General features: G+C 39.5%; 1 protein-coding gene across 16 annotated transcripts in view; it reads right to left on the bottom strand.

Annotated features, from left to right (window-relative positions):
• Window positions 1-25214, bottom strand: part of TENM2 (teneurin transmembrane protein 2) — a 1510370-nt gene that overhangs the window by 637911 nt on the left and 847245 nt on the right. For 15 of the 16 annotated variants that reach the window (XM_074551980.1, XM_074551988.1, XM_074551987.1 and 12 more), the window contains one exon: window positions 15084-15134. The exons of the other annotated variant lie outside the window; for it this stretch is intronic. The gene's annotated coding sequence lies outside the window, so the exon portion shown is untranslated. The remainder of the gene's footprint in view (window positions 1-15083; window positions 15135-25214) is intronic. 16 annotated transcript variants of the gene reach the window in all.

The following is a 25214-nucleotide window of genomic DNA, read 5'->3' as shown; positions in this document are numbered from 1 at the left end:
AATTGTTCAGCAGAGTAATTTAATGTTCTGTATTAAGCTAAGAGGCACACAAATTTAAATACCCAGATCAATGGGCTCTGCTCAGTATTCCCTGCTCATTCCCACCAAAACATTCACAAACCCCAGCAGAGAATTTTCCTGAGATCAGCTAGTAATACTTTGTACCCAGCACATGAGCCCTTAAATCTCCAAAGCTGATTTTTCTACCAAACCACAAAACTGTCTTTCCATCCTTCTGTTAAGAATCCTCTCTGTCCATGTACTTTACCTCTTACATATGCCAAGATGTAACTCAATTAAAGCTGAAGAATGAAAATACAACAGTTTAGGGCAAAGCACAAAAAAAAAAATCACTAAGTCTTTAATAAAAGACACCCAAATAAAGCCAATGATAAGTACATATATATTTCAGGTGAAATAGGAGGCTTGAATTGGAAGCCCATGGGAAAGCAGCTGCTTTTCAAGCAGCCATAAAACCAGAGAAAAACACTTCCAAAGTGTTGTACAGGCAAAGCAGCAAGCCTGTAAGGGAGAGAGAAGATCTACTGAATGAACAGCAACTGAAAGGAACCACTGTGTAGAAAAGTGGCATTGCAGAATAGTTAAATGACAAGCCTGTAAACCTTGACCCAAAAAATATATATAAAAAATATGAATACCTCAAAAGCTAATGGTCCATAATGCTTGATGCCAAGAGGATGAAATCAAGTAAAGGAAAGGGATGAAACAAGGGTCAATGACAAATTATTGTATGGTATTAATTTTAGGAAAATAAAGACAAGGAGGATTTAGCCACACAAGAAGATCATGTACTGATTAACAGCAAATTGGTAACTGCAGTAGCTTGAAAGTTAACAGCACTGAATAATAATGAACTTTAAAAGTAAGTAGCTGAACTTCTCACTATGCTATTTCTTTTTAAATCAGGGTGGAATGGAGAGGGTAAAAATGTTCCTGTCTTAAAAAGTAAGACAAGCAAAGTCTGCATCAACATCAGATAACAAACAAATAGAGCATTTGAAGGACATATATTCATCAAACTCCAAAACAATCCTGTGAGAGAGTAAAATATCTGTAATCTCCAATTTACTGTATGAAATGAGGAAGCATTCAATAGGAACATGCAGAGATCACATTCCACATACTCTAACATATTACATGCCAGTGGAATTAGCTACGAGTGTGCACTATCAAAATACGACGTGTGTTTTAAATTGCACAATATCTACATTTAGATCCTAATCTTTTTTTTTTTCCTCACATAAGATCAGCTTCTGCTTGAGTACTACATCTTAATGACTGTATGATTTTGACCACAATGGAGATTATTTGGCAATACCACCCCTATCACAGGACAAGGAGAAAGGAGGGTTATTAGAATCCACACTTTTATCCTAAGCTTTTCCTGCATCTTGTGTGTGTCTATAACAATGTTTTCATGTGTTTGTCAAAACAATGTACCAACAACACCTTTCAGCACTTCCTTTCATTGTAGAATCTGATGATACTTCACATGCTTTGAGTGTCCCACCTGGAGCAGCGTGTGCCATGATGCCTGAAGGCTGGATTCAGGGAAGCACTTCCACCTGGTTTGTGAGGATTCCACCAGATAGGAGGGCAGAGGTTATCCTTGGGCCAGGTTGGGGTGTGAGCATGTTTAACTTTGTCCTCAGTGTGGCTTTGGCCCAAGGCAGCCCCTGCTCGCAGGGGAGGTGGCAGCCCTGGGCACAGGCAGCTCCCAGCCTGCTGGGATGGCTCTCAGGAAACCCATCCATGTGCCTGACTCTGGGGCCATGCCAGGCTCATCCCACTTCTCTCACCACATACATCCCTCTCCTTACCTACTACTACCATTTTTATCCAGGAACCTTTAACACAAAGCACAGACCCAGTGCAGAGCTGTGAGGGCTGAAAGATTCCCTGTGCTACAGCCTATGATATTTCTGGTGCCCTTCCCCACCTGTGGAACAGGGCTTGAATCCCCTTCTGAACATGGCAGAACCTTAGCTGGAGTGTGAGAGTAACTTGAGTGAAAACACCATGAACTCAGGCTCTGCATGTCCTGGGAGAAAGCTCTGGTTTTAGCAGATGAAGGTATTCTTGTAGTCATGATAAATTAAAGGTACAAGCAATACCTGCAGGAAAAGTATTTATGTTTCTAAGGCCAACTGAGGCAGTGACACCAAACCCCCCCTGTTTTCAGGTTTGGAGATTTGTAGGCAGGATGGGCACTGGAACTGATACCATTGCCTTCCAGTGGGCTCCAAATTGATATGGGGCTGTCAGAGCACCCATCAAAGGCAGGGCTAGAAAGGGAGACAGATCAGCCCCAAATCATAATTCCATTCTCCCTTCCAAATCATTGCACACCATCACCTCTAATCACCTCCAGGCCAGTGATGAGCATGCATTAAGCCCACTTATGCAGACTGTGTTAATTATTATTACACAGCACACTGTGAGGTTACATGAGATATACGGATCCTTGTATGGCAAGGATCCTTGTATGTCAAGGCATAACCATTCATTTGACATTTGCAAGGTTTTGGGGGTATTTTTTTCCTTTTTAAATTTTTGAGGTAAGGATAATTTAAATATAATTTTTTAACACCATGGCATGCTATCCTAACATGCCTGGGAAAATACAGCCCTGTCCAAGGGACTCTGCAGCCCATCATAAGGGTAACAAGGGACACTTTGACCTGGCTAAAACCTGTCTGTCTGGGAGCTGGGAAGATCAGAAAGGAGGTACTGCATGCTCAGCTTTGCCCAGGAAGGTTCCATGTGTGCAGAGCAGCCCTGAATCCCCTGAGGCAGCTCAGCACCTATTGCTGCTTTTGGGGCAGTTTGCTCTCTCACTCAGGTCCCAGAGGGGCAGAATCCCCCTTTAGAAAGGAGGAGAGATGCAGAAACATCTGACACACCCTGCAAAGTTCTGCACAGCTTGAGCATGGGTTTTCCAGAAAGCATTTTTGATTTATATTGCTGTACTTTTTACAAGTTCATTACTGAATGCAACGCTTAGATTCTATTTTTTGATATGAACAATAACTTATTTCTTAGCCGGTCTCTCCTGCAGCCAATAACTATTGTCTCTTTTGTAAACTGCAGCCCCTCTTGTTGCCAGTAATATGTGATTTGGGGAAATGATTTAAATGACAAAATGCTAACTTGCAACAACAAAAGAAATGACACAATATAAACTAAGCTTTAATAACTAAAAAGATCTTTAATTAAAATTGCTTTCTATTCAGGGGCTACACTTTTCTTTAACCAGCTGCCCTATGAAAGTTATTACCTAAAGTTTTCATTTTCCCAGTACACAGCTGCAGAAAAGATTTTATTCTGGTGAATGAAGGGCTGAACAACAGCAAGGACAAAGCTCACTTAAACTAACAATGGAGCCGTGGCAAAAGTCATAACCTTCTGCTGTCTTAGGGGAAGCACACTTTCTGAATATAATCTCTCTGATTATGCCTAGTATGCAAAATGCAGTTTTATAGCTGCTGCTCAAATAGATTTCAGTATTGCCACTGAATACTAATCACTGATGCAAAAAACGTTCAGCTCCCTCAAGGCATTTCAAAAATCTTGATTATTTAATCAGTGCTCTTGATTTATAAGGCGAGCTTGGTTGATGACTACCAAAATGTGACACATTGGACACTATCCAGATGGAATGCCAGTTTTCATTTGAGGTTAAAGAGGTAAAACTCTACAAGAGAGGTTTTTCCAGTACCCTGGACCAGAGCTAGAGTTATAGCAGATGATAAATAAAACCTGGCAGTTTGGCTTGCACATAATATTAAAACAGAAACGTCACTGAATTGTCAGTTGTACAATGAAATAATCAACTTTCTTTCTGATTATTCTCCATTTCCACTATGGACATTTTATTTATTTTATGACTTCCATCTTAATGTGCTCTTACATTTTTAAACAATACCACTTTACCTTTTTACAAATATATAAGTGGTGAGTGCTGACTTTTCATAAGCACTGATTTCCCAACCAGCTAGATGCAAAATTTGAACAGTTCAGTTTCTTTTCCCCTATAACCACATATATAAACATATGAATTTGAAAATATTTTTGTTTCTACATCTCTATAGGGAAACATAAGCTTAGGTGTATATAACAATAATTTAAACTCATGACTTAAACTGCAATAGAATTGCCAAAACTCTTTAGGAAACTGATGCATAAGTTTTATTAATTTCTGAACAGGTTTACTTCTGAGCTGCTTAGGCTTTTACAGTCCCATGCCCATCTTTAATTGTCATCAATGATTTTCTGTTATAGAAGGATTCCATGTGAAATTTCCAATGTTTTTTCTATTAATATTTCAAGGTGCAGAATGACTTCAGATTGAGACGGCAAAGAACTAAATTCTCCTTTAGAACTTCACTCTAGAAGTGTGCCTGGCCTCTAGAAATGAGCATCACTCTGGGGATGTGACCATGTGGATTTGGAGGCCAAATACTTCAAACTCATCTTGAAGATGTGGACATTGCTAGAAGCAGTGACCAATGCTTATATTCACAGCAAAGTCATAACCACAGAGAATTATTTTGCCCAAATCCATGTTGGTGCTGCAGGTGGGCAGCAGCAGTGGAGCACCCAGAGGTGGCAGGGAGCACCCAGGGGTGGCAGCAGCCTCCAGCCCGTGCCAGCAGAGCTGCCTGGTAGGGAACCATCCTGTGCTCTGCCCCAGCCTGTGCTTGGTGTCCTGGCTGGTATTTCAATCTGAGCTATCAGTGCTAAAGCCAATAGTGACCACAGATAACCACAGCCATGGCACGTGGGTAACCTGCCAACTCAGCAGCACTGGACAGGCACTGACCTGCAGGGATAACCCCAGAGAAGGCTGACTTGGAGGTTAAAAGCATCCTCACATCCCAGTGCAATCCTCTAGACCCTTCTAAACCCAACATGATGAAAATTGTAATCCAAACATGGGAATTTAGTGGAAAGTCTAATGATAAACAAGCATTAAAATGATGAGAAGTCATCATACCAACACACTGAAAAGCCACTAATACTATAAAACATTGTTTCCATTCCTCACTTAAAAAAAGTTTGCTAGAAAAGCCATCAGTGTGGATTCCAACAGCCCAGCAAAAGGAGCCACAGGAGTGTGCATGACTGTCCCCAGCACACCCCCAGAGCAGACAGACAGACAGACAGACGTGTGTGGCAGCTCTGCCCACGTCAGCAGCCCCTGTGCCAAACTGCTCCCCCTGCTCCAGCACTGACACTGTCACCTCCACACAGGCCTCACATCCAGGTTTTGGCAAAACTGCAGATTTGTATCCTGTTACAAAGCCAAAACATTTTAATAACTGCGAGAGTTCACTTATAAAATCTGTGTAGTTTGGGCTTGTGCCGTTCATAATTCTCTCTCTGTGCGTGTAGGTTTTTTATCATCTGGAGCTTTTTGAAAGAAAATCTCACTTGACTGGACTTGTGGGTAAGACAATCATGGGGCAGTTCAAATAGCTGCATTATTCCATTTTCTGTCAGGAATCCAAAAAATCTGCTTGAAACGCAGATGGCTATTTCCCTGTCAGCATCCACCTCCTCCGCTGATCCCCCCACCACTCCAACCACATTTCTCTGGGTTGGTATCCCTGAGCAGGGAAGTTTTGCACCTTCTATTTTCAGGGAAGAGCTACAAGCTGCTCTGTGAGGGTGTTTTGATGGTGGATGAGAGAGTCCTGCTGCAGACAGCTCTGCTGGTGACTGCCTCAGGCTCGGGGTATTGCAGGCACAATGTCATAAATATATCACAGGTCCTCCCAGGCCCTGTGCCATGTGGACAGCATGACAAAAATAGCTTGCAGGGATTGTGTCCCCACGTTCCAGTCTTGCATGGCAGCAGCCACACAGCAGGAAAAACACTGGAGCCAGAACTTGCCCATGCAGGTTAGTGGTTGCACTGCAAGGGAGACTGCTGGGCAAACCATAACCCCAAAAAGGATGGGAATTTCTGTTTACACAATGCAAATGACACCATTGCTCCTCCGGGCTCATCCTTCCCCCACGTCCCACAGAGCCTCTACAGGCAGCTGTGTCAGGAGATCAAAAATCCATTTCGTAAAGGGCTCCATTGGTTTTGGACCTAGAAAAGGGCATCAAGAATATTCTGCTCTACTGTGCCTTTCTGTTTCTGCTGTTTAAATCGGGGCAGAATTTCATTCTCCTTTGCTGGATTAAGCCAAGTTAAGGCCAGTTCTGGATGCATCTGGACCAGGAATAGGAAGTTCCTCTGCAACACCTCTGCTATAAAGCCACCAAGACAGTGACTGCCACCAACTTCTCTGCATTCTGATACAGCCACGTGCTGTGTAATCAGAATTTACTCTTGACCCTTCTACCTCCCTCTGCATTCCTATATGTTTCTCTCCACCTTCTCAAACTACATTTTTTAACTGAAAAACCCCTAAAACATTCTTGGCAAAGCATCTCATAAGAATTACCCACGGGATGGGGCTTGTGACTAACAGAACATCACAGAAAATTATCTGAATAATTCCATGCACCTGACACCAGCAGAAGGCTAAAGATCCATTAGGCCAGGACAGAGAAATGCATTACAATAAATTTTAGTATGTTTTTTTAAATGTGTGGGTAAGTGTATGTGGAAGCTGAAAACAAAATTATTCTTAAATGTTGTTAAACTAACAACAATGCAAAAATCTATGTTTAAAGAAGAACGTTTCTGGTTTTTGCTGCACCCCACACTGCTGCACCTGAAACAAGCACTTGTTTTTTTTCTCAGTTGACAATGCAACTGTGGGAGGAAATGTCACACAGACTTTCTGTTTTTTAGAGAAGCTGGGTTTAAATACATGCTCTGCATTTCTGACACTGAACAAAGAACTTGTTACAGAACTAAAAAGCAATATCCTAATATTGTCTCACAAAATTCTGCTTCACAAAAACTACCAACACTAACATTGCTACAGATAAAAGTTGTTCCTGAAAACATTATACCCATGTAGGATTTTAGTGCAAATACTAATAAATTCCTATTTTCAACAGTTATGCTGATTTCCAATCTGAGTCTCACATGTGAGGGTATCCTATCTGAATACAGGCAGCAGGAAAAAAGACTTTCCAGAATTTATATATCCGCCATATGTCATTAAAATACAAAGTAGCAAGAAAATGACTTTATTAGTGGGAAAACTACAATTTTTTAGGAAAACAAAAGGGCAGTAACATTTCAATCATTGGGAATTTGAATGATTCTGAAAACATACTGCAATATATGCATTAAAAGTAGGGAGGGGTAATCTATCTCCTTCCAGACAGATTATTCTGATTTTCAAGGACAGAAATCTGAGACTTTATTCCTTCAGTTTACACATACACCTTTGTCAGAAATAATATTTCAGAACATTTCAAAGGCAAGAATTTTCATAGTACTTAATTATGTGGCCTCTAACACGTCATGCTCATTGAATTCATATGATCCTATATATTTGGGCATCGGAAGCCCTTTATATTTTCTTAATTAGAAACATAGATTCAATGCAAGTTGCCAAGAAAATAGATTAAATCCGTATACATCACCTGTGAGCAATAGCCCTGATTGAGCAGGGCTGTTTAAATCTCTGTGGTTGGCAGTGTTCATCAGTGAATTTGTTTACAAAGTGGAAAGAATGAGATGCTGTCAGAGAGTGAAGAATAAAAGCTGGATTTCTGGGGAAGGAGACATCAGTCTTTCTCTATTTGTAAATGCTGACGAGCAGGGTTTAAGGAGGGCTAATGTCATCCATTCATCTTAATTAAAGAGTTAATTGCTCGTGTATCCTGATTTGGTTAGCTGATCTCAGTAACATGAGAAGAGTTTGCTTCCATGTATTTTATTGACCACTGCAATGACATCATCAGCACAAGCCAGGATTTATTCCTGCCTCAGCCTCAACTTGTGCCTTTAAAGACCTCCTACATGATAAAACTTCCAAGAGCAAAGGAGTTCTTTAGCATGGCACAGAATACTGAGAGGTCTGTTCAGACCCTGTTAAAATGTCTCAGTTCAGCTGCCATTGAAGTATTACTTCAAAGTCTAGAGGCACGAAGATAAGTAAAAAGTAATTTTAAACACTAGTTCTGGGCAAATGTATATATGGAAATAGCTTAAACCATTGAGAAATCACATATTGAATAGAGGCAAGAGACTTATTACTATTCAATTTTCCCATCTGTAGTCATAGTCAAGTAAGCACTGACACAAAAACAGACAGGTGAGGTTCAGAGCCTGTTCTAGAGATTAAACACCAAATTGGTTTAGTCCTGTGTTTTACAACACAAAGAGGGGAAACTCAAGACCAGTTCACTAACTAGAAAGTCTCTGAGGTTTTTCTCTGCAATGTCTTTAACATTTACTGCAAATCCCGATGTTATTTCTTAAAAATTCTTCACAAATATTAAATTAAATTTTACACAAGAGGAAAATGGACAGTGCTAGTGCTTTTTGATTGATCAACTATGCGGTAGTTAAAAATTAAATAAGAGAATCCATTACAAAACATAATACATTGCATTCGCTTATCCTGGTAATGAGTCTTCAGAAGTGATCTATTCATGTTCTGCTGCTTTCAGGGGATCAATTTCTGTTGCTAATAACACCCATAACTTACACAAAGGGTGGAACCAGCTCCTAAGAAGCACCACACACAAACATAACTCACTGGTACACAGGTACACTGGCTGTGAGCACAAAATGGGTTTGGGAACAGTCCCAGGGTAGCTCCTGTGCACTCTCCTGAAATATCTAGAAGCACTAAGAATACCGTGATAAGGTGCTACAGCTCATCTAGTTTTATTACTGCACAGTGAACTTCAGTTTGAGGGGTTTTTATGCAGTTTAGGCTTTTCAGATGACTGGTTCAGAGACCAGAACTGGCTCCTGTGCTTTCTCTGACAGACAGGAGAGCTTTAGTACTGGGGTTTCCATGTTTTCTCAGATATCTTTATGTAAAATATAATTTCAAAATATCTAATAACCTCTGTATCATAAGAACACAAAAATCCATTTCCCCCCTAATGGCATCAGGCAGTCCAGGACACAGAACCAAGGATGGCGCAGTGGGCTCAGTTACCAGAACAGAGTAGCCAGCCCAGAAGAGGAGCCAGTCAGCCTGTGGCAGCCTGATGCTGTCCCCAAACCAATCAGGCCTGCTGAGGAGCCACAGGATCATCCTTCAGGAGCTGCTCTCCTTTTGGGTCTCCAGCACAATGCCACGTGGCTCAGGGACAGTTGCAGCCAGCCCATGCCCCTCTGCAACCCCATGGGAGTGTGTCATGGATAAAGGGAGCTGCAGATTTGTTGGCTGTCACCAGCCCTGCAAGTGCCTGCATGGCGACCTTTAACAAGGGCTTTCAGCTCATTCTGTCCCAGTTATTCCCCAAACCACCTGTATCTCCACTCAGAGGGACCTGGACATTCATTCATGGGAAGATGCTGGCTGGGAGTTCATCAGTGTTGCTGTTTCTGAGCAATTCCCTGCTGGAAAAGGAAGCACAGACATTCTGTGGGGTTGCAAACACAGGAGAGGACAACAACTGAGGCAGGAGGAGACTGAGGGAGTCCCAGCCCTGAGCTCAACACAGGGGTCATTCCAATCATGAAGGAATGCAGGGATGGACCCTCCACAGCCTCTGGGTAACCTCCCCCAGTGCTGTACTACCCCCAGAGCACAGATTTTTTTCCTTATGTCATGGCTCCTGGATAGGGAAGAGGTGGCCATGACAGCAGAATTTCTCACTGGAGTTCAGATGCTGCTCATTACCTTTCATAGGTCAGGTCCAATTAAAAAAGAAAACCCTTTTTAAATTAAAAATTGTTCCAGTTTTATTTGCACTCTGAGAAAACTACCCGTTCAACCTTTCTTCATACACTTTGGCCTGTTTAGTGCAGAATGCCTAAGAAGAATGTCAAAAATAAACTAATAAACCACTCTGCTCTTGGGCCCGTGTGGACCAGCATTACAGAGTCCCTTTGGCACCAGCCAGGGCCCAGGGCAGCCTGGCAGTGCTGACCAGGCAGCTGCAGCCCTGCCAGGACCCCGAGCTCCTGAGGACACCCATGGCTGAGCTCAGAGATCCTGTGCCAGGCTGCTCCCATGGGGCACTCTGCACTAACCACCACACCTGAGCCTGCAAACCCTCCCAGATACCTTCCAAGGTATTAAACATAAACAATGGTGGCCTTGGAAACACTTATAAGGAATTACAACTTTTTGGTTTTTTTTAATTTGAAGTCTCTTTTGTTATCTATGGGTTGTTTTCTCATGCCTACGCATAAGCTACAAAGCTCTTTCATAAACACTTGGAAAAACTAAAAATGTCCTTGGATGTAGACTGTGCACTAGGAGTGGTCACTGTTCCTTTTGAATGCTGCTTTACATAACATTAAAATAAAATGCCACTAAAGAGAAAAGTGCAACGTTTCGTTGTTCAGTGGAAACACTTTGGATGATGCTAAAATAAAACCTCTAGTGGCATGTGCAGCATTTAGTTCAGTTGTTTAGCAATACCACCTTTTGATTTGTAAAGCTTCTACAATACCTAAAATTAGCTAAGAGAAGAAAGTTTAAAAAGTTTTTTTCTAACTAGCTAAAACCACCTGCTGTAGCTTGAATCAAGGAAAAGTTCCTAAGAACAACCTTCTTTTGAGATAACACATTTTTGAATTACTACACTGTAATTTTTGCACACTGCATCAGGCAATGGCTACTGCAACTTCTCACAACATTCCCAGCTTCCTAATAAACATGTGCATGAAGCAGAACAGGGCATACAACTTATAATTCTTTGGCTGTGCCTGGTAACATAAACAGGTCTGATACCATCAGAGGAAGAATTGAGGAATTAAACCCTCCAAAAGACTGATGTAAAGGATTGGACATGCTAAAAGAGATGGTGAAAAGAGGCTGCTAAGAAATGGAACAACATGCAGGAGAGAAGCAATAGATCCACAAATGGAAATAAACATAACCATGAGAAAATGCTTTATCAACATAAGAGCCACAATGGAGCTGTGAATTTCAAAATGAGCGACAACTGTTTTGAAGAAAAAAAAGCCCTGCTCGCTCGGTAGGTAGGACTTCAAAGACTTTACTGCAACAGACAGAAATGAACAATACAAAAACTACAAAAGAAGAGAGACAAAAAAAATCCTACTAAGACCAAGATCAACTATAACCCTGTTAACCCTTTGATGCCAATGCTGTGGAACCATCTCAGTGGTTACAGACAAGAAATATTGCAGCAGCAGAGCAGTGGCTGCCTCCATTCAGCTCCCTTGCTGCTCTGCACCCTTGCATCCCTCGCTGTGCCTCTGCAGCACCTGGGGGACCCTGCAGCTCCCCTGCTCAGCCCTTCCCACCCTGCTCCCTGCCCCAGCCAGGGAATGCACAACTCATGTGTCAGAGAGAAGCCACACAACCACTGTGCCCTGGGTGGAAAGCCCACTAGGTATTGTATTTCTAATTGCTGACATTAGGAAATAATACATTCAAAAGAGAGGCATGCAATAGGTAATTAATTACATGTCATAGTTGTTCAAGGGTAGAAGATGCAGCTATTGTATGCAATTCCAGTTTTCTAAGGTGAAAAACAGGTACAAAATAAAATTTTTAACTAGATTAAAGGAAAACAACAAGGAAAGCTATGGTTTCATGCAAAATACACTGCAGTTTTCTTGTGTCTTGGTTCTGAAACATTGACATGAGGACGATCTTTGCCGCTGGCTTTAGCAGAACAGAACTAGCTAATAATTTTCTTCTTAAAAATTTGAAAATAATTCTGAATCCTGAGAGAATACACAGTGCCATTGGTCTGCAGTAAGATAGGGTGGAGAAATGAAGTTTAAATAGTGCTGGAGAAGCTGAAAAACTAACTGACTGCCATGAAAACCTATACATGGAAAAAGAGATTTAGGCAAAAAAAGATTGAAGTCTAATGCTATAAGAAAACAGAAATAAAATTTTCATGCAATTTACTTTTTGATATCTTTGCACGCAGATTTATTTTCTTTTGTTGGCTGTTTTCCCAGCCAACAAAAGAAAAGACAGAAGACTTCCAGACAGAAGGCTTCAGAAACTTTTTACTGAGGAAATATTTGTCATGATTCATACACTTCTAAATGCCTATTTCAATCCTCTTTTTCAAATAATTTTGGTAAGAATTGAAAAAGCGTGTATTGTTTTGCTCCAGTATATAGCAAACTGTAAAAGCCAAATTCTGTTTACAGCAGAACCAGATTTTCTATTATTTTAGACAGTCATTTTCACAGAAAAACCTTTACATGTCATTACTAATGACATTACAACCCCCCCAGCTGCCCCCAAGACCTAGCTGTTTTCTAGCAGACATTATTTGACATCTTGGTTTGCAATCTCAGAAAAAAGCCAAGAGAACAGAAAGTGTCCTGTCAGAAAACAAGGGCTCCAGAAGCTGGTAAATATATCACATTTCTATGGCGACGTGATCAAAATCAGAATGTTTGAATCCAGAGTTGCCTGCTTAGTGATTAATTGCAGATGTCAATACCAAGAGGTACCTGCAAGGCAATTAGCACTGTACTTGCCTAAATGTCACCACACTGTAAATACAGAATGGAAATAAATAGACAGATTGGCCTGGTGCATGTTGTTTGGATTTGGAGCAGGAATCTTGGAAATGTGGTTCTTAACTGAGCCAGATTTTTATTCTGTGCTGCTGATATGCTACAAAAGAGTTCTCTCTTTCTTTTCTCCTGGTGTGCTGGGAGGTTAGTGCCACCCAACTCTCAAAATGCCACTACTAACCAAAGCCATCATCACACTGATGAATCCCAGCAAAACGCAAAAACAAACAAGAAGGAATCTATACAAATTTCTGCAAATGCTGAGGCTGAGATAGAATTTTGTTTGCCATTGAAACCTAAATTGATAAATTCCATGTTATGCTTTACAGTGGCTGTTTACTTGGATATTTCTTTTTCTGTCCTGCTTGCTTCCAGTTTAGAATCATGGGAACAACTGCAAAGGGAATCCCAGCTACAGGCTGAGAGTTAGGGAGCAGACAGAGGCTGATGCCACTGCTGTGCAGGACTAAATATAAATTACCATTGTATCTGTCAGATTGATATTTCATAGTTTAACTCCTATAAAAGGGAAACAATAACACCGAACACCCTCCTCCACCCCTTTTGGGGATTTAGTCATGTTTCATCAGTAGATTAAAATCTGGAAAGTAATTGTTTATAAAGAGTGGGAGGAGGGCTTTTCTTTTCATCTCATAGCCAAGATATTATTTTTTCCAGTGTTTTTCTCCTTTAAACATATTAGCTGCTGGTGGCCTTTGAAAATTAGAGGACCAGATAATGCTGGCTCTCCTTCTTTCCATCTGCTAGCCTGCATAATAAGAAAACTAATATATATATTAAATCATTATGTTAAAAAACTAATTAGTACAGATGCAAGAATCTCATGGCCATGAAGGATTTTGTGACAGAACTCTGTTAATGCTCATCTATAAATTTGGAAATCCTTGCCTATAAAGGTCTTTCATTAGTAGCACACGCTAAACAATGATCACTGCTGTACGATGAGAGACAAATTAATGAATCAAACATTACAGATTTCATCACATTCGCTCATTTGCATTTAAGCTGGTTTCCAGCTCTGTCATGCATTTGCTTTTAAACGAGCCCCTGTGGATAGTGCTGCAATGTTTGATTCATTAATTTGTTTCTCAGTGTACAGCAGTGCTCACTGTTCAGTATACGGTGAAATACTTTGAAAATATTTGTTTTAACAACCTATCCTTTATTTTAACAAAGAAATCATAATCCTGAGGAAGGAAATGCTGGCCATTTTGCAACACAGCCCCTGCCAAATCTCCCAGTTGCTACCCCAGCCCATCGTTATACCACTGTGATATTATCTGGATTAAATCTTCACAGCTTGCTTTCACATATTCTACAATTTCATAAAGCTTTGAGCCAGCTCTTTGGGCTGGAATTACGATGCCAAATTCAACTCCTGGGAAGTTGAAGGTGGCTTTAAGCCTTTGCTCTGCAATCCTTGGATCAGTCCCAGGCAGTGACTTAGATCAGCCTCCCGGCCGCTCGGTGACATTCTGCCACCACTGTGCCCAGTGCACCAGCTCCTCCACACTGCAGCTGAGAGGGCTGCTTGGCAAAGCCATCTCTGGGAGAGCTGCACAACTTTGGAGCCGGTTTTTGGTTTGTAACAGCTTGAATTTGGTGACCTTACAGCACGCTGAAAGCACCATCTGTTTTAGAAGAAAAGGCAGGCAACGTGTTCCCTGGCTGGTCAGTGCACAGAGACACAGGGTGTTCTGGTAATTAGATGTGTGGCTGAGTTCTGAAGTTCTTGTCTGAACCCCAAATTTTATGTATTTGACTACAACATTGTTGTAGCAGTCATTGCTCCCATTTAATTCCAAAGAAATAAATGCTAATAGGTATAAAGCCTGGCACATGGCAGCCAGGCTTTTGGCCATGTACAGAACGTGGCTCTTCTCATTTTCAGGTGGATTCACCACTCTAAATCTCCTCTTGTTGGAACACAGATCCAGTGGTCACCTCTATTTTAGATGGCAAACTTAGGTGAAATTAGATCAAACCTAAGGAAATCATGTAAGGTTTATTTAGGCAAAACAGATTGCTCATGGTGCCTGAATTTCCATCACTTGTTTCTCACTCCACACCGCAGGCTAATCTGTCAGAGCTGGGGTAGAGTTTCCTTTGAGGGGGTGCTATGAAAATCAGCATAATTCCAGTTAACTCTGCCTCACCTCTTCCCAATACTTGTATTTTCAGTTTTATTTATTCACTAAAGAAAACATTCATCAATGTGCAAACAAACTAATGGTCTTAACTGTGAGTATGAAAGAGTCCTGCCACACTTCTCACTGATATCCTTTCCATTTAAAGAAAATTCACATATCAGTTAAGCTCACCTGTTAATTAAAAGCTTGTCTGGAAAATTCCTTGCTAGTTGGAAGCAAAAGAAAGTGTAAAAACTATCAGAATGCTGGAGCTTTGAATTTTAATTACTTACTCCAAGGTTTGTTCGTGATCCCTCAGGTGTTGGCTGGGCAACAGCAAAGAACTGGAAAAAAGAAACAAAATTATTTTGTAATTCCGACTGTGGGGAAGAAAATGTATTGAGAAGGCTTCTAATTTTCTCTTCTTATCTTGTTTAGATTTACTCTTTATTAATGTACTTTTAAGGGAGTATCTGCACAAAAGGAAAAAGATTCTGGAAGATTACTGGGAACTACAGTGAATAATTGTCCTCTAGATTTTATATCTTTTTTTTTAATAATATGAGAATTCCTATTGTGTTTGCCTCACAATGGAGAATGCAATTATAAATGAGAATAATGCTTACAAATTTGGAATAAAGGCTACAGTTTATCTCAGATCATCGATTATATATATGTATTAAATTTGATGTGCTGTTTATTTTATGTGCATCTAAATAGAAAAGACATTAGCAGTTTTAATAAAAACTTGGATACTTGTAGGAATTTCATTCCTCACTCTAGCTACCTATATAATAATAGCTGGGGTTTTGACCATTTTCTTTCCTTCCTAAATTTTTTTTAAAAAATTATCGTTTTTAACAGAGCAGAATACTTCATCTAAAGAAAGAGAGTCTGTAAACTGAGATGGAGGTAGGGGATGGTTTTTGTGCTTTTCCTCATTAAAATAATCACCCCCTGCAAAGTCACAATATTTTAGTATCATGAATTTGTTAGCGCCCCTTTATTAAGGATAAAAATCTGAAAATCTGATTTGGATCAGCAATTTTTCTGGTAGGAAAAATAATTTTGACATTTTTACAGAGGAACTTAGAGATTACATGAGGTTTCTGATGAATCTTTACACAGGAAAAATTTGGCCATCTGAGTCAGATGAAGATTCACACAAGTTCTCCAAGAAATGGGATGAGGCTTGCATTTTGTTCTCAACACACACACAGCATACATACATCTGTTAAAAAGATTCAGTTATTCTTAAACTACTACTCTTGCAAATGGACTTGCAGGCAACTGGATGGCAATAGAAAATTAAATTCAAGTAACTCTGCTCATGATAAGTCAGTTTTCTTCCTCAACACACTTAAGAAATACAAATTGAAAAAAAGGTAAAAAAGAACATAAATAGTAAACAGTATATATATATGAGCCAAATCCATATTTATTGAGTGGAAATACTAAGCAAAAGCTGAACACATGTGAGTTCAGCAATTTTTGTCTGGTACAGGTTGTAGGACAGTAAAGAATGAGATGCTGCCTCAGAGTGCATTTAAGGGACTTGTAATGTTAAACAGCCTGGATTTCTCTTGCATTAAGTTCATGATGGAGGTTCCCTCATCAAATGAACAAGACTTCATGAACTGTGACTGCACCAGTCATTTTTTGGCTATTACACTCAGCTGAGTGCTGCTGGTTTAGCAGTATATGTTCAGTCATATATTCAAGCAGAGACTTTTGCTCACTGTGTTCAGCTAAAAATTCTGAATATTGTGCAAATCAGTAATTTTAGTAGCCTTAAATGAATTAATATATGGAAGTAAATTGGGGGTGGATGAAGAATAAACCATGAGAAATTCAGTCACAGTTTAAGAAAGGAAGAAAGGAAAGGTAAAAAAACCTGAAAAGCAAGCAGGTGTCTATTTTCCATTTTTTTTTTTGGTAGCTAAATGTTTGACAGCTAATTTTCAAATGGAGATAATCTAAGATGTTGAAAATAACTTTTAGAATATTTTTCTCATCTAAACAGCACATTATTCTCTACATTTCCAAGTGTCTCTAAAAGTTGTGGGGTTTTTTAAGAGCAACGAGAAGTTTGTATTCATACATTCATGCTCACTTTTTTTTTATTTTTACTTATTGACATCCAAAATGAATTCTGATATTTTTTCATACTGCTGTTAATTTCTGCTGCTTGGGGAGTGACTCTTCCTTTATGGCAGCTATCAACAACTACTTCTCAATAGTTATGAAACAGAATCCTATAGAAAAATGTCAAACCATGCTAAACTCCTGTATGATACTTGATGATCTGCCAGCATGCCTGATCCATTTCCAGCTATGTGCCTTGGTTAATAAATAAACAGTTCCTGTAAAACTTCTCTTTTCTCCTTCTGTCTTAACCCTCTATGTTGTTAGAAGAAATCCATATTACATTTCAGTCAGGATCTCTTCTCTTAAGAGAACATTGGTAGTGTTTTAGGTCTGAAATTTATAAATGAAGCAAAAGTTTTGCTAGTGAAGCTTTTGGCAAATTATTTTTCCATGTATTGCACAGTCTGTTATCATCCTGATCAGCACAGATTTTCTAAGTTCCAACAGCCTGGTCTCTCATGAGTGAGAAATTTCACTCCTCCAAATGAAGTGAAGGGTAATGTATGGGATTTAACATGGAAATCATTCACTTCACTGTTGAGTGCTTTTATGGTTCTCTTCTTGGCAAATATGAAAAAAAATGCATCTTTTTTTGGTAGTACGGACATGCACCACTTGAGACATGGACTACAGCTCCCAAAACATTTTCAGAAGTTGCCACTAAACTTTATGAGTGCTGGAATTAAAAAGAAAAAATACCCATCTTGATCTGCATCTGTACAACTTCTGCAAGATATTATCAACCAATACCTGATAAATTCAAAACTGACTTGGGATTTGCTGTTATATTTAATATTATTCATTATCAGCTATAAAGATCATACTCAATATATTTTAGACAGATAAGCTGCTAGTTTAATTCCTACATGTTCTGCTTTCCTACAGTTCCGTATGGTGCAGAGGAGGGAGGTGCAGGGCTCCTCCCTCAGGACAGACCTGCCTGAGCTTGGTTTGGTGCTGGTACAGCACAGGAGACTCCCTAGCTGGTCACAGGTAGTGTGGGATCATTTCCCAGCATATTTCACACCCAGGAGAGTGTGGGATGGCATCAAAACCTGCCCTCTCCAGCACTATGCAAGGCAGCTCTTTGCCAAAGATGTTTTTTCTATCATTACTAATGAGAGGGGAAAGCAAATTCAGAACATGAGCCCACACTTTGGGCTTGCATGGGAGGTGCTTCTCCTTTTGGATGAGCACTGCCAGGATTGGCAGCCAGAGCACATTTTTTCCTACACACATTATGACTTTTGAGCGATTTGTAAACCCCCGGTTTACACCAAAATATTATGGTGATGCCTTTTGCTAATTTCAAGCATTTATAAATGAGGATGGAATATCTTGTTAGCAGAAAAGAAAGCACAGATCAATATATCAGGGAAAGACCTGAGCAGAGCAACAATCACACTACAAATGTCAGAGCTGTGCAATTTCCACACAAATAAAACCAAGCTGCCATTGGCAAACAGTTCCAGACTCCCAGAGTCAGAGTGAGCTGTGAGCTTCTGAAAAGCAGAAACTCTTCTTTTCGCTGTAATTTGCAATTTCCTAGAAGAGAAAGAGGAAATAGAGTAGATGCAAAGTTTGTATCCTGTAATTTGTAGACCCCATGTTTTCACCTTCTGTCACCAGAGCATCACAGAGGTGTGACAGCTGACCACAGTTTGCCTTGTGATACACACAGTTGAGGCATGGGGTTGGTTCTTGCATGAAAATAAGGAGAAATGCAACTCTCAGTCTTGCAATTCAAGTGTTGTGCCACAGGATGAAAGTAAAGCTTTTTTTAAGGTAGGAAAGCCAGTTATTGGAACAAGGCTGGCTTTCAGATTTTCACACCAAAGCTATTCTTCTTGAAACCAAATCATTAGTAAACCACTTCTGCACCTCATCTACAGCTTAAGACTGACAATTCCAAATCTAATTGACCCCAGATATGTCTGTAGTTCAGTTACCACCTTATTTACCCAGCCTTCTGTCCTCCTATTCCAACCATCTATTCATGTTATCATATTAAACATCCCATTTTAGCGGGATTCCAACATTCAGTTAGAGTTACAGCCTCTGGAATCTAAAATATTAATCAGCATTTTTGAAATAGCAAGAATATATTTAATTAGAAAATCAGTGAGAGAGCTAAAAAATTAATCTGAGTAACAAATCTGGGTATTTTGAGACTTTTGAAGTTTGATAAGAATAAATGGGAGATTTTCAGAAGGACTGAGCAGTCAAGGGATTTCCGTTCTGTAATTTCTCTCCAGACCTTTAAAAATGGCCATTGTTTCACATAATGAGAATATTTTGAAGTGCCATAATTCGGCATTTAAATGATGAACAAACTTTTTGAAAGCAGCGCCCTGCTGTCTCTAATCACAATGTGCTGTATCTTAGGTTAACAATAATTAGAGATGACACCCCTGAAATGATAACTGAACACCTTTCATAAGCCCTAAATTCATAAATTCAGTTTATGAATTCTCCCTCTCCTCCTCAATGTATTCTGTATTTTCAAAGTGAAGCATGACTATTGTTTCAGCTGCTCTGTAATCTCTCTCAGAGCCACAATGCCATGCAAGGCTGTAATCCTCTGCTGTTGTACAGGGTAACCAGAGTTTTTTGACATTTGAAATATCTAGCGGCATGACAAGCCGTTGTATTTGCATATACATAAATTGTGCCAGGGAAACTCTGTGAGTGACAAACCATCAACAGCAAGCTGCAGCATTGCCTGTGGCTTTCACATCAAGCATGGCTGAGTATAAAAATGTTACTGTGCTGAAGAAAAGCAGCCTGACCACCACAGCATCTGTTTTATACATACTCCTCTGAAAAAGAGAATTCATCCTTTAAAAACTAAAGGATCCACTGCAAAGGAGAAAACTAACTTATTGTGTTTATTTGAAGCCTCCTTGCATTGGCAATCCATTGAGGGTGAAAAAGTTTCCTTTCCAATATGATACTTGACATCAACTTGTTTGTGAGAATTTTCTTCCCCATCCATCCCTGACTATCTGCAGTGGTATCTCCTGAGGTTTCCACAGGCTGCGATGCCTGTGAAAGGTTTGTTACAGCTCCCCATGGCATCCCACCAGTGCCTCTCCCCTCACCTGGAGAAGCAGCTGAACTGTACAGCCAAACCTATGGCTAGTGAGGATTAATGTCACAGAAAAGTAAAACATGGATTGGTTTTCATGTGACTGATAGTGCATATATTCCTCAGAATCACAGCAGACTCCAGAGGGACATTTCATGCAGTTCAAACAAGCAACTCATGCAAACCATCTGCAGCTTAACCACATGACAGACCCAGAGGTGATTTCAGAGTTGCCAGTGAAACAAACTCTGATTCCTCCCAGAGAGACAAATACTGCTGCAAAACAATGCTGAGCATTTCACACCTTGGCGCGAGCCTTGTGAGAGCTGACCAAAAGAAAAGGAGAATAAGGTAACAAAGAAAACAAGAGCTAAAAAAGAAACCAAATCAAACTTTTAAAAAACCCCTGAAGCTAGAAGATAATGCTCAAAGTAAAATCACTCTTTGTTGCATAACAGCCTTTCTCTCCAGCTAGTAAGGTTATGTAGTATACAAGCACCAAATTTAGCGTATTTTACTCTCAGCTAAGACAGTTGCACAATGCAAGATGAAAAGTGAATGTGGAAATAGGTATTAAATGCTGAAGGTTTTGAGTTTTTTCCCCTTTGATGTCAATTGTTTTAAAAAGTTGCTGATGGATCCAAACTGGTCTAACAGGGAATAATCATAGTACCCCTTAGATGTAAAAGACCTTTAGGATCACCAAGTCCAAATGTTAACTCAGCACTGCCAAGGCCATCACTAAACCAAGTCCCTGTTTGGCTGACATGACCTGAAATGATGCACCACAAGATGAATTCTGAGTTTAAAGCAAGAAAAGATCTTGTTTCTGGACCCCCCTTCAGGAATTACTGCATTTCCTCTGTCTGTAAATCCTGATCTAGTGAATGGAAGCAGGCCTGGAAAGTGTCTTTTAACAGTGAACCCCTCATCCAACTGCTTTTACTTTGTGAAGATAATTTTTTAGCAAAGCAGTACAATATATTTCCTTCCTTCTTGGAAGTCTCTGTTCTCAGTTGCTATTTCAAATTAACCTAGATATGGAGATTAAACAACCATTTGGGAAAAAGTGCTAATCAGAGGGAAATAACACTGTCTAGTGTTTCTCAGCCAGAGTGGCTTTGGTGGGGATTAAGTCTGTAGCACAGAAAGCAGAGATGACTCTCAGAAATAAGAAATGAAACCATCTATTTTCTGTGACCTCCTCCAACAAACAAGGCTTGAGCACAGCAGCTGTGAGAATCCCCTGCATATGCTGGCTGATGGCAATGCAGGCTGAGTTGATTTCAGGCTGGATCCCCTGTGAGTGACTGCAGAGCTGCCTCATTCATTTCGTGGCCGCACTCCAGGGCCAAGGTTTATCTCCCCAGCCCTGCAATCCTCTGTGCACACAGCTCTCCACAGGAAGCCACAAATAAAATTCTCTTCATGGCTACAAAACCGAGTGCTGAGAGTTGGCTTTTGCAAGCAGCGCCCTTTTCCCACCCCTTGCTGAGCCCCAGGGCCTCGTGGAGGGGGAGCCTTGGTGTTCGAGGGACTGAGTGTTCCTGGAGATGGACAAACCAGACTCAGGAGCCCGAGGACAAGTCTGTGCTGTTAAAACTGTCTGTACAGCCAAAGGAAATAGACTGCACAGTCAAATAGAAGTAGAAGGGAAAACAAAAAAAAAAAAATCATGTGAGCCTCTAGAAGCTGTCACCAATTTAAGGAAACAGCAGTGATCCTAAAAGTCAGAAAGTTGCTTGAGTCTGTGATCTCACACTGTCAGAGACAGCAGAGGGTCAGGTAACACCTTCTCCAAATTTCAGCCGTCACAGATGATGCAGAGAGGTCTCTCAGCCTCCCTGCTAGGGCTGGTGAGGTCCTCCTTATTAAAAAAAAAAAAAAAAAAATCCGCCCTACTAGAAATTTTTGGTGAGTCCTGGTGTGCCTCAGCCACACTTGGATTGATGCCACTGTCAGAGAAAGCTCAGCTTACCTAAAAAATACCAACTCCCATATTCAATAAGCCAAATGTCTCCTTCCCTGGCTCCCTTGATTCCTGTGTTACTGACAAAAAAGACTCCTAGCAGTATTAAGTCAGTTTATAGATTTTCCGCTTTTATTTTGTAAAACTGTGTTTTTCAAAAGAGTATATGAATAATCAAAGCAGAAATAATGAGACAAATCAGCAAACGCAGTAATTTCTATGTGTAAAATAGTTTCAAATCAGAAATTGGAGTTATATTTGTACTAATGACAACCTTAAAATCCTAACAGGCTCCAATTTTTGCATAAAAATGATACATTTTAAATATCTAAAACCTTGATGGGGATTTTATCCTCTGTTTATGTTAAACCAAAAAAGTGAACTTAAAGTAATCATGTAAATTGAATGATAATAAGAGTTCTTTTATATTTTTAGACTACTTCAAATGAATAATTTAAAAGGCATCAAGCAAAATATTTTATTAACATAAAGTTAATGGTATATTTTTGCGGTATCTGATTTTCAAAAATTTGTACTAAGGCATTATCATAATCAGCTCATGTCAGTAGCATGCCATTTCACATGCTTTTATTTTTCACTAATGTACTCCCTGGCACAGACACCAAGTCTAAACCTTATTCCTGAGCTATCACTACTGCTTTTATTAAAATACTTGTAATCTGTTTGCTTCTACACAAATCTAAAACAAAGAGAAAGAACCCTGCTCTGTGAACTGAAATTCTTGTTAGGATGTATTCCAATGACAAATTCAAGGCCCCTGCAGTCCCAGCACTCCCAAAGAGAAAGAAAATAAAAAGCATCAGGCAGGGTGTGTGACACAAAGCTGATATTATGTTGTGAAACCAAGACAATTACACAATGTTAGAGAATTCCTTGCCATACCCTGGCTAGAAAAAGAAAAAAAAAACCAAAAACACCTTACTCAGTGCCAGCTTAAGGACAGGGAAAATGATCTCACAAGCATAACATTTGAGTTCTAATTCCAAGTAGAGTTTCTTTCAAAAAAACCACTTACTGTCTGGCAAGTATGAGTTTGTAAAATCTCACAAAACCCACATTTAAACTTGGTTAAAATGCACCAAGTCTATACTACATTTAATTTCTTTTAAAATAATCTTTTCATGTAACTTATTCAAATATTTTTTCCAGATAAATAGGGATGCTCTTGTTATTTCTTCCATCACCCCCAAGTAAAGGACAAACAACACTCTTGTTCTAATCAGACAACTCTCATCAATAATCAATGTAGACCTTTTTTATCTGTGATTGCACTTTCTAATGCACTTTCCTTTATTATCTATTCCAAAATAATTGTTTATCATGAATTCTGGTATAAATATCCCCCCATTTAGTGGGATGGAGCACTGCCATTGGCTTTGCTGGGAATAAACAGAGAGCGCTGAATTCAGCCATGAGCAGAACGAAAGACGAAGCAATTGCAGACTTAGGGCTGTGGAAACAAACTTGGCATGTTTAATTACCCTTATCAAAGGGCTAGATACTTTGATAATGTACTGTGTAAAAATGCTGTAACATTTGAGAATAGTTTGAATTAAAAATTCCAATTGAAGGTTTGTCAAAATAAAATATAAAAAGGCTATGAGGGTAAATATGCAGCCTCATGAGTCTTCTGCAGTACTTCAGTGTCTTAATAATCACCAGTAAACATTTCAAGCCCCCAAAATGTTCAAATGATTAATTTAAAAAAGAAACAAAGCAGGGAGATTTTGGAATGTGGAGTCCTATGACAGACATCAAAGATTCCTTGAAAAGAGAACACTTTGTGATGGAAATGTTTTTCCTCAGGGGTTTCCTACCACCATTTGAAATTTTAGATGCTTTTCCCAGAATGTTGTGCCCATTCTATTACCATCTTCTCTACTGCAGCAAGAAAATTATTAAAATATGGGAAGATGAAGAAAATCCACAAAGTTGCTTGGTCTCACATGTTTTGCATTAGGGGGATACATGAGGGTTTTTTCACTTTAATGAAAAAAATCCAGCAGTTTGTAAGGAAAACATCATAAAATTTAAGGCAATAAACTCATCTGGTACTGTGGGTTGGTTGTTTTTGATTGTCTTTGAATTGCGAATGACACAATAAAGTTTTTTGGTTTTTTTTAATCTTATTAATAAACACTCCTAGATGTACACTGGAGTTCCTCTTGGAGTTCTACATTTCTGTCAGTGGAATTCATCCTATGCAGTCTTAGTTCAAAACCTTAATATTACTTGAAACACCCCACTTGGATTTTGAAGTCTCAGAGGGCTCTGCTGTGCAGTAACTGCTGTTTCCTAAATATACATTTTGTGTTGGTTTATATGTGCATCCTTTGACTGAAGGACGTGTTTTAAGATTGTAAAAAACTCAAAAAAACTCCATGGATATCACTTAGTTCTATCACTTCCTTTACAGAGAATAAAAATTAAAAAAAGAAAACCAACAAATCCTAAATTAATATACAAAAAAACCCCTCAAAACAAACCAACAGAATCTTGTTCTGATGTTATTTCGATAGTAAACAGAATAGTTAATGGAATTTATTACTAGAACCTATTTCAATCCCAATTTAGATTATCAAAAAAATTCCAGTAACTCATAAATAAAAGGAAAAATTAAACACAATGAAATATCTCTTCTTTCCAAAGCTGAGAATTTTCCTATTATAGCCATGTCAGAATATTTTTTCTTTTTCTACTCCAATGACATGTTACATTAACATCAATTAATCACTGGAAAAAAATGACCAAGTGAATTTTTGCATTGTCATTTCCTAAAATCTTTAAACCCAGATTGAATGGAATTCCAAAATATACTATTCATAAAATCTCATAAAAACAAGTCATTCCTCTTATACAGGAATAATTAGATAAAGACTTACTCTGTGCAAAGATGCAGAAATCAGATTACATGACCTTTGTGACATTCTAACTCCATCAAACTGATGAACAAAACATCCAGAAAAGTGGAACCCAGAGAGAGCCCCATCCATCACCCTCCTCTGCACTGTGGGGGTTCTGGTGCTAATTTGGGACACACACACCAGAGAATGAGAGGGCTGGGCTACGGCTGCAGAGTAAACCAACTGCCAGGAAAAGCTGGTGTTCAGCTCTGAAAATGAGAGTTCTTTAATATGTTGCAGAGGTGACCAAGTGGGAACATTTAAAAACTATGCAGGCACAAAAATATCAAATGAT

Source organism: Zonotrichia albicollis, chromosome 15 (assembly GCF_047830755.1).
Source record: "Zonotrichia albicollis isolate bZonAlb1 chromosome 15, bZonAlb1.hap1, whole genome shotgun sequence".
Classification (NCBI taxonomy): domain Eukaryota; kingdom Metazoa; phylum Chordata; class Aves; order Passeriformes; family Passerellidae; genus Zonotrichia; species Zonotrichia albicollis.
Note: the sequence above shows the minus strand (reverse complement) of the source record. Positions and strands in the feature narration are given on the sequence as shown.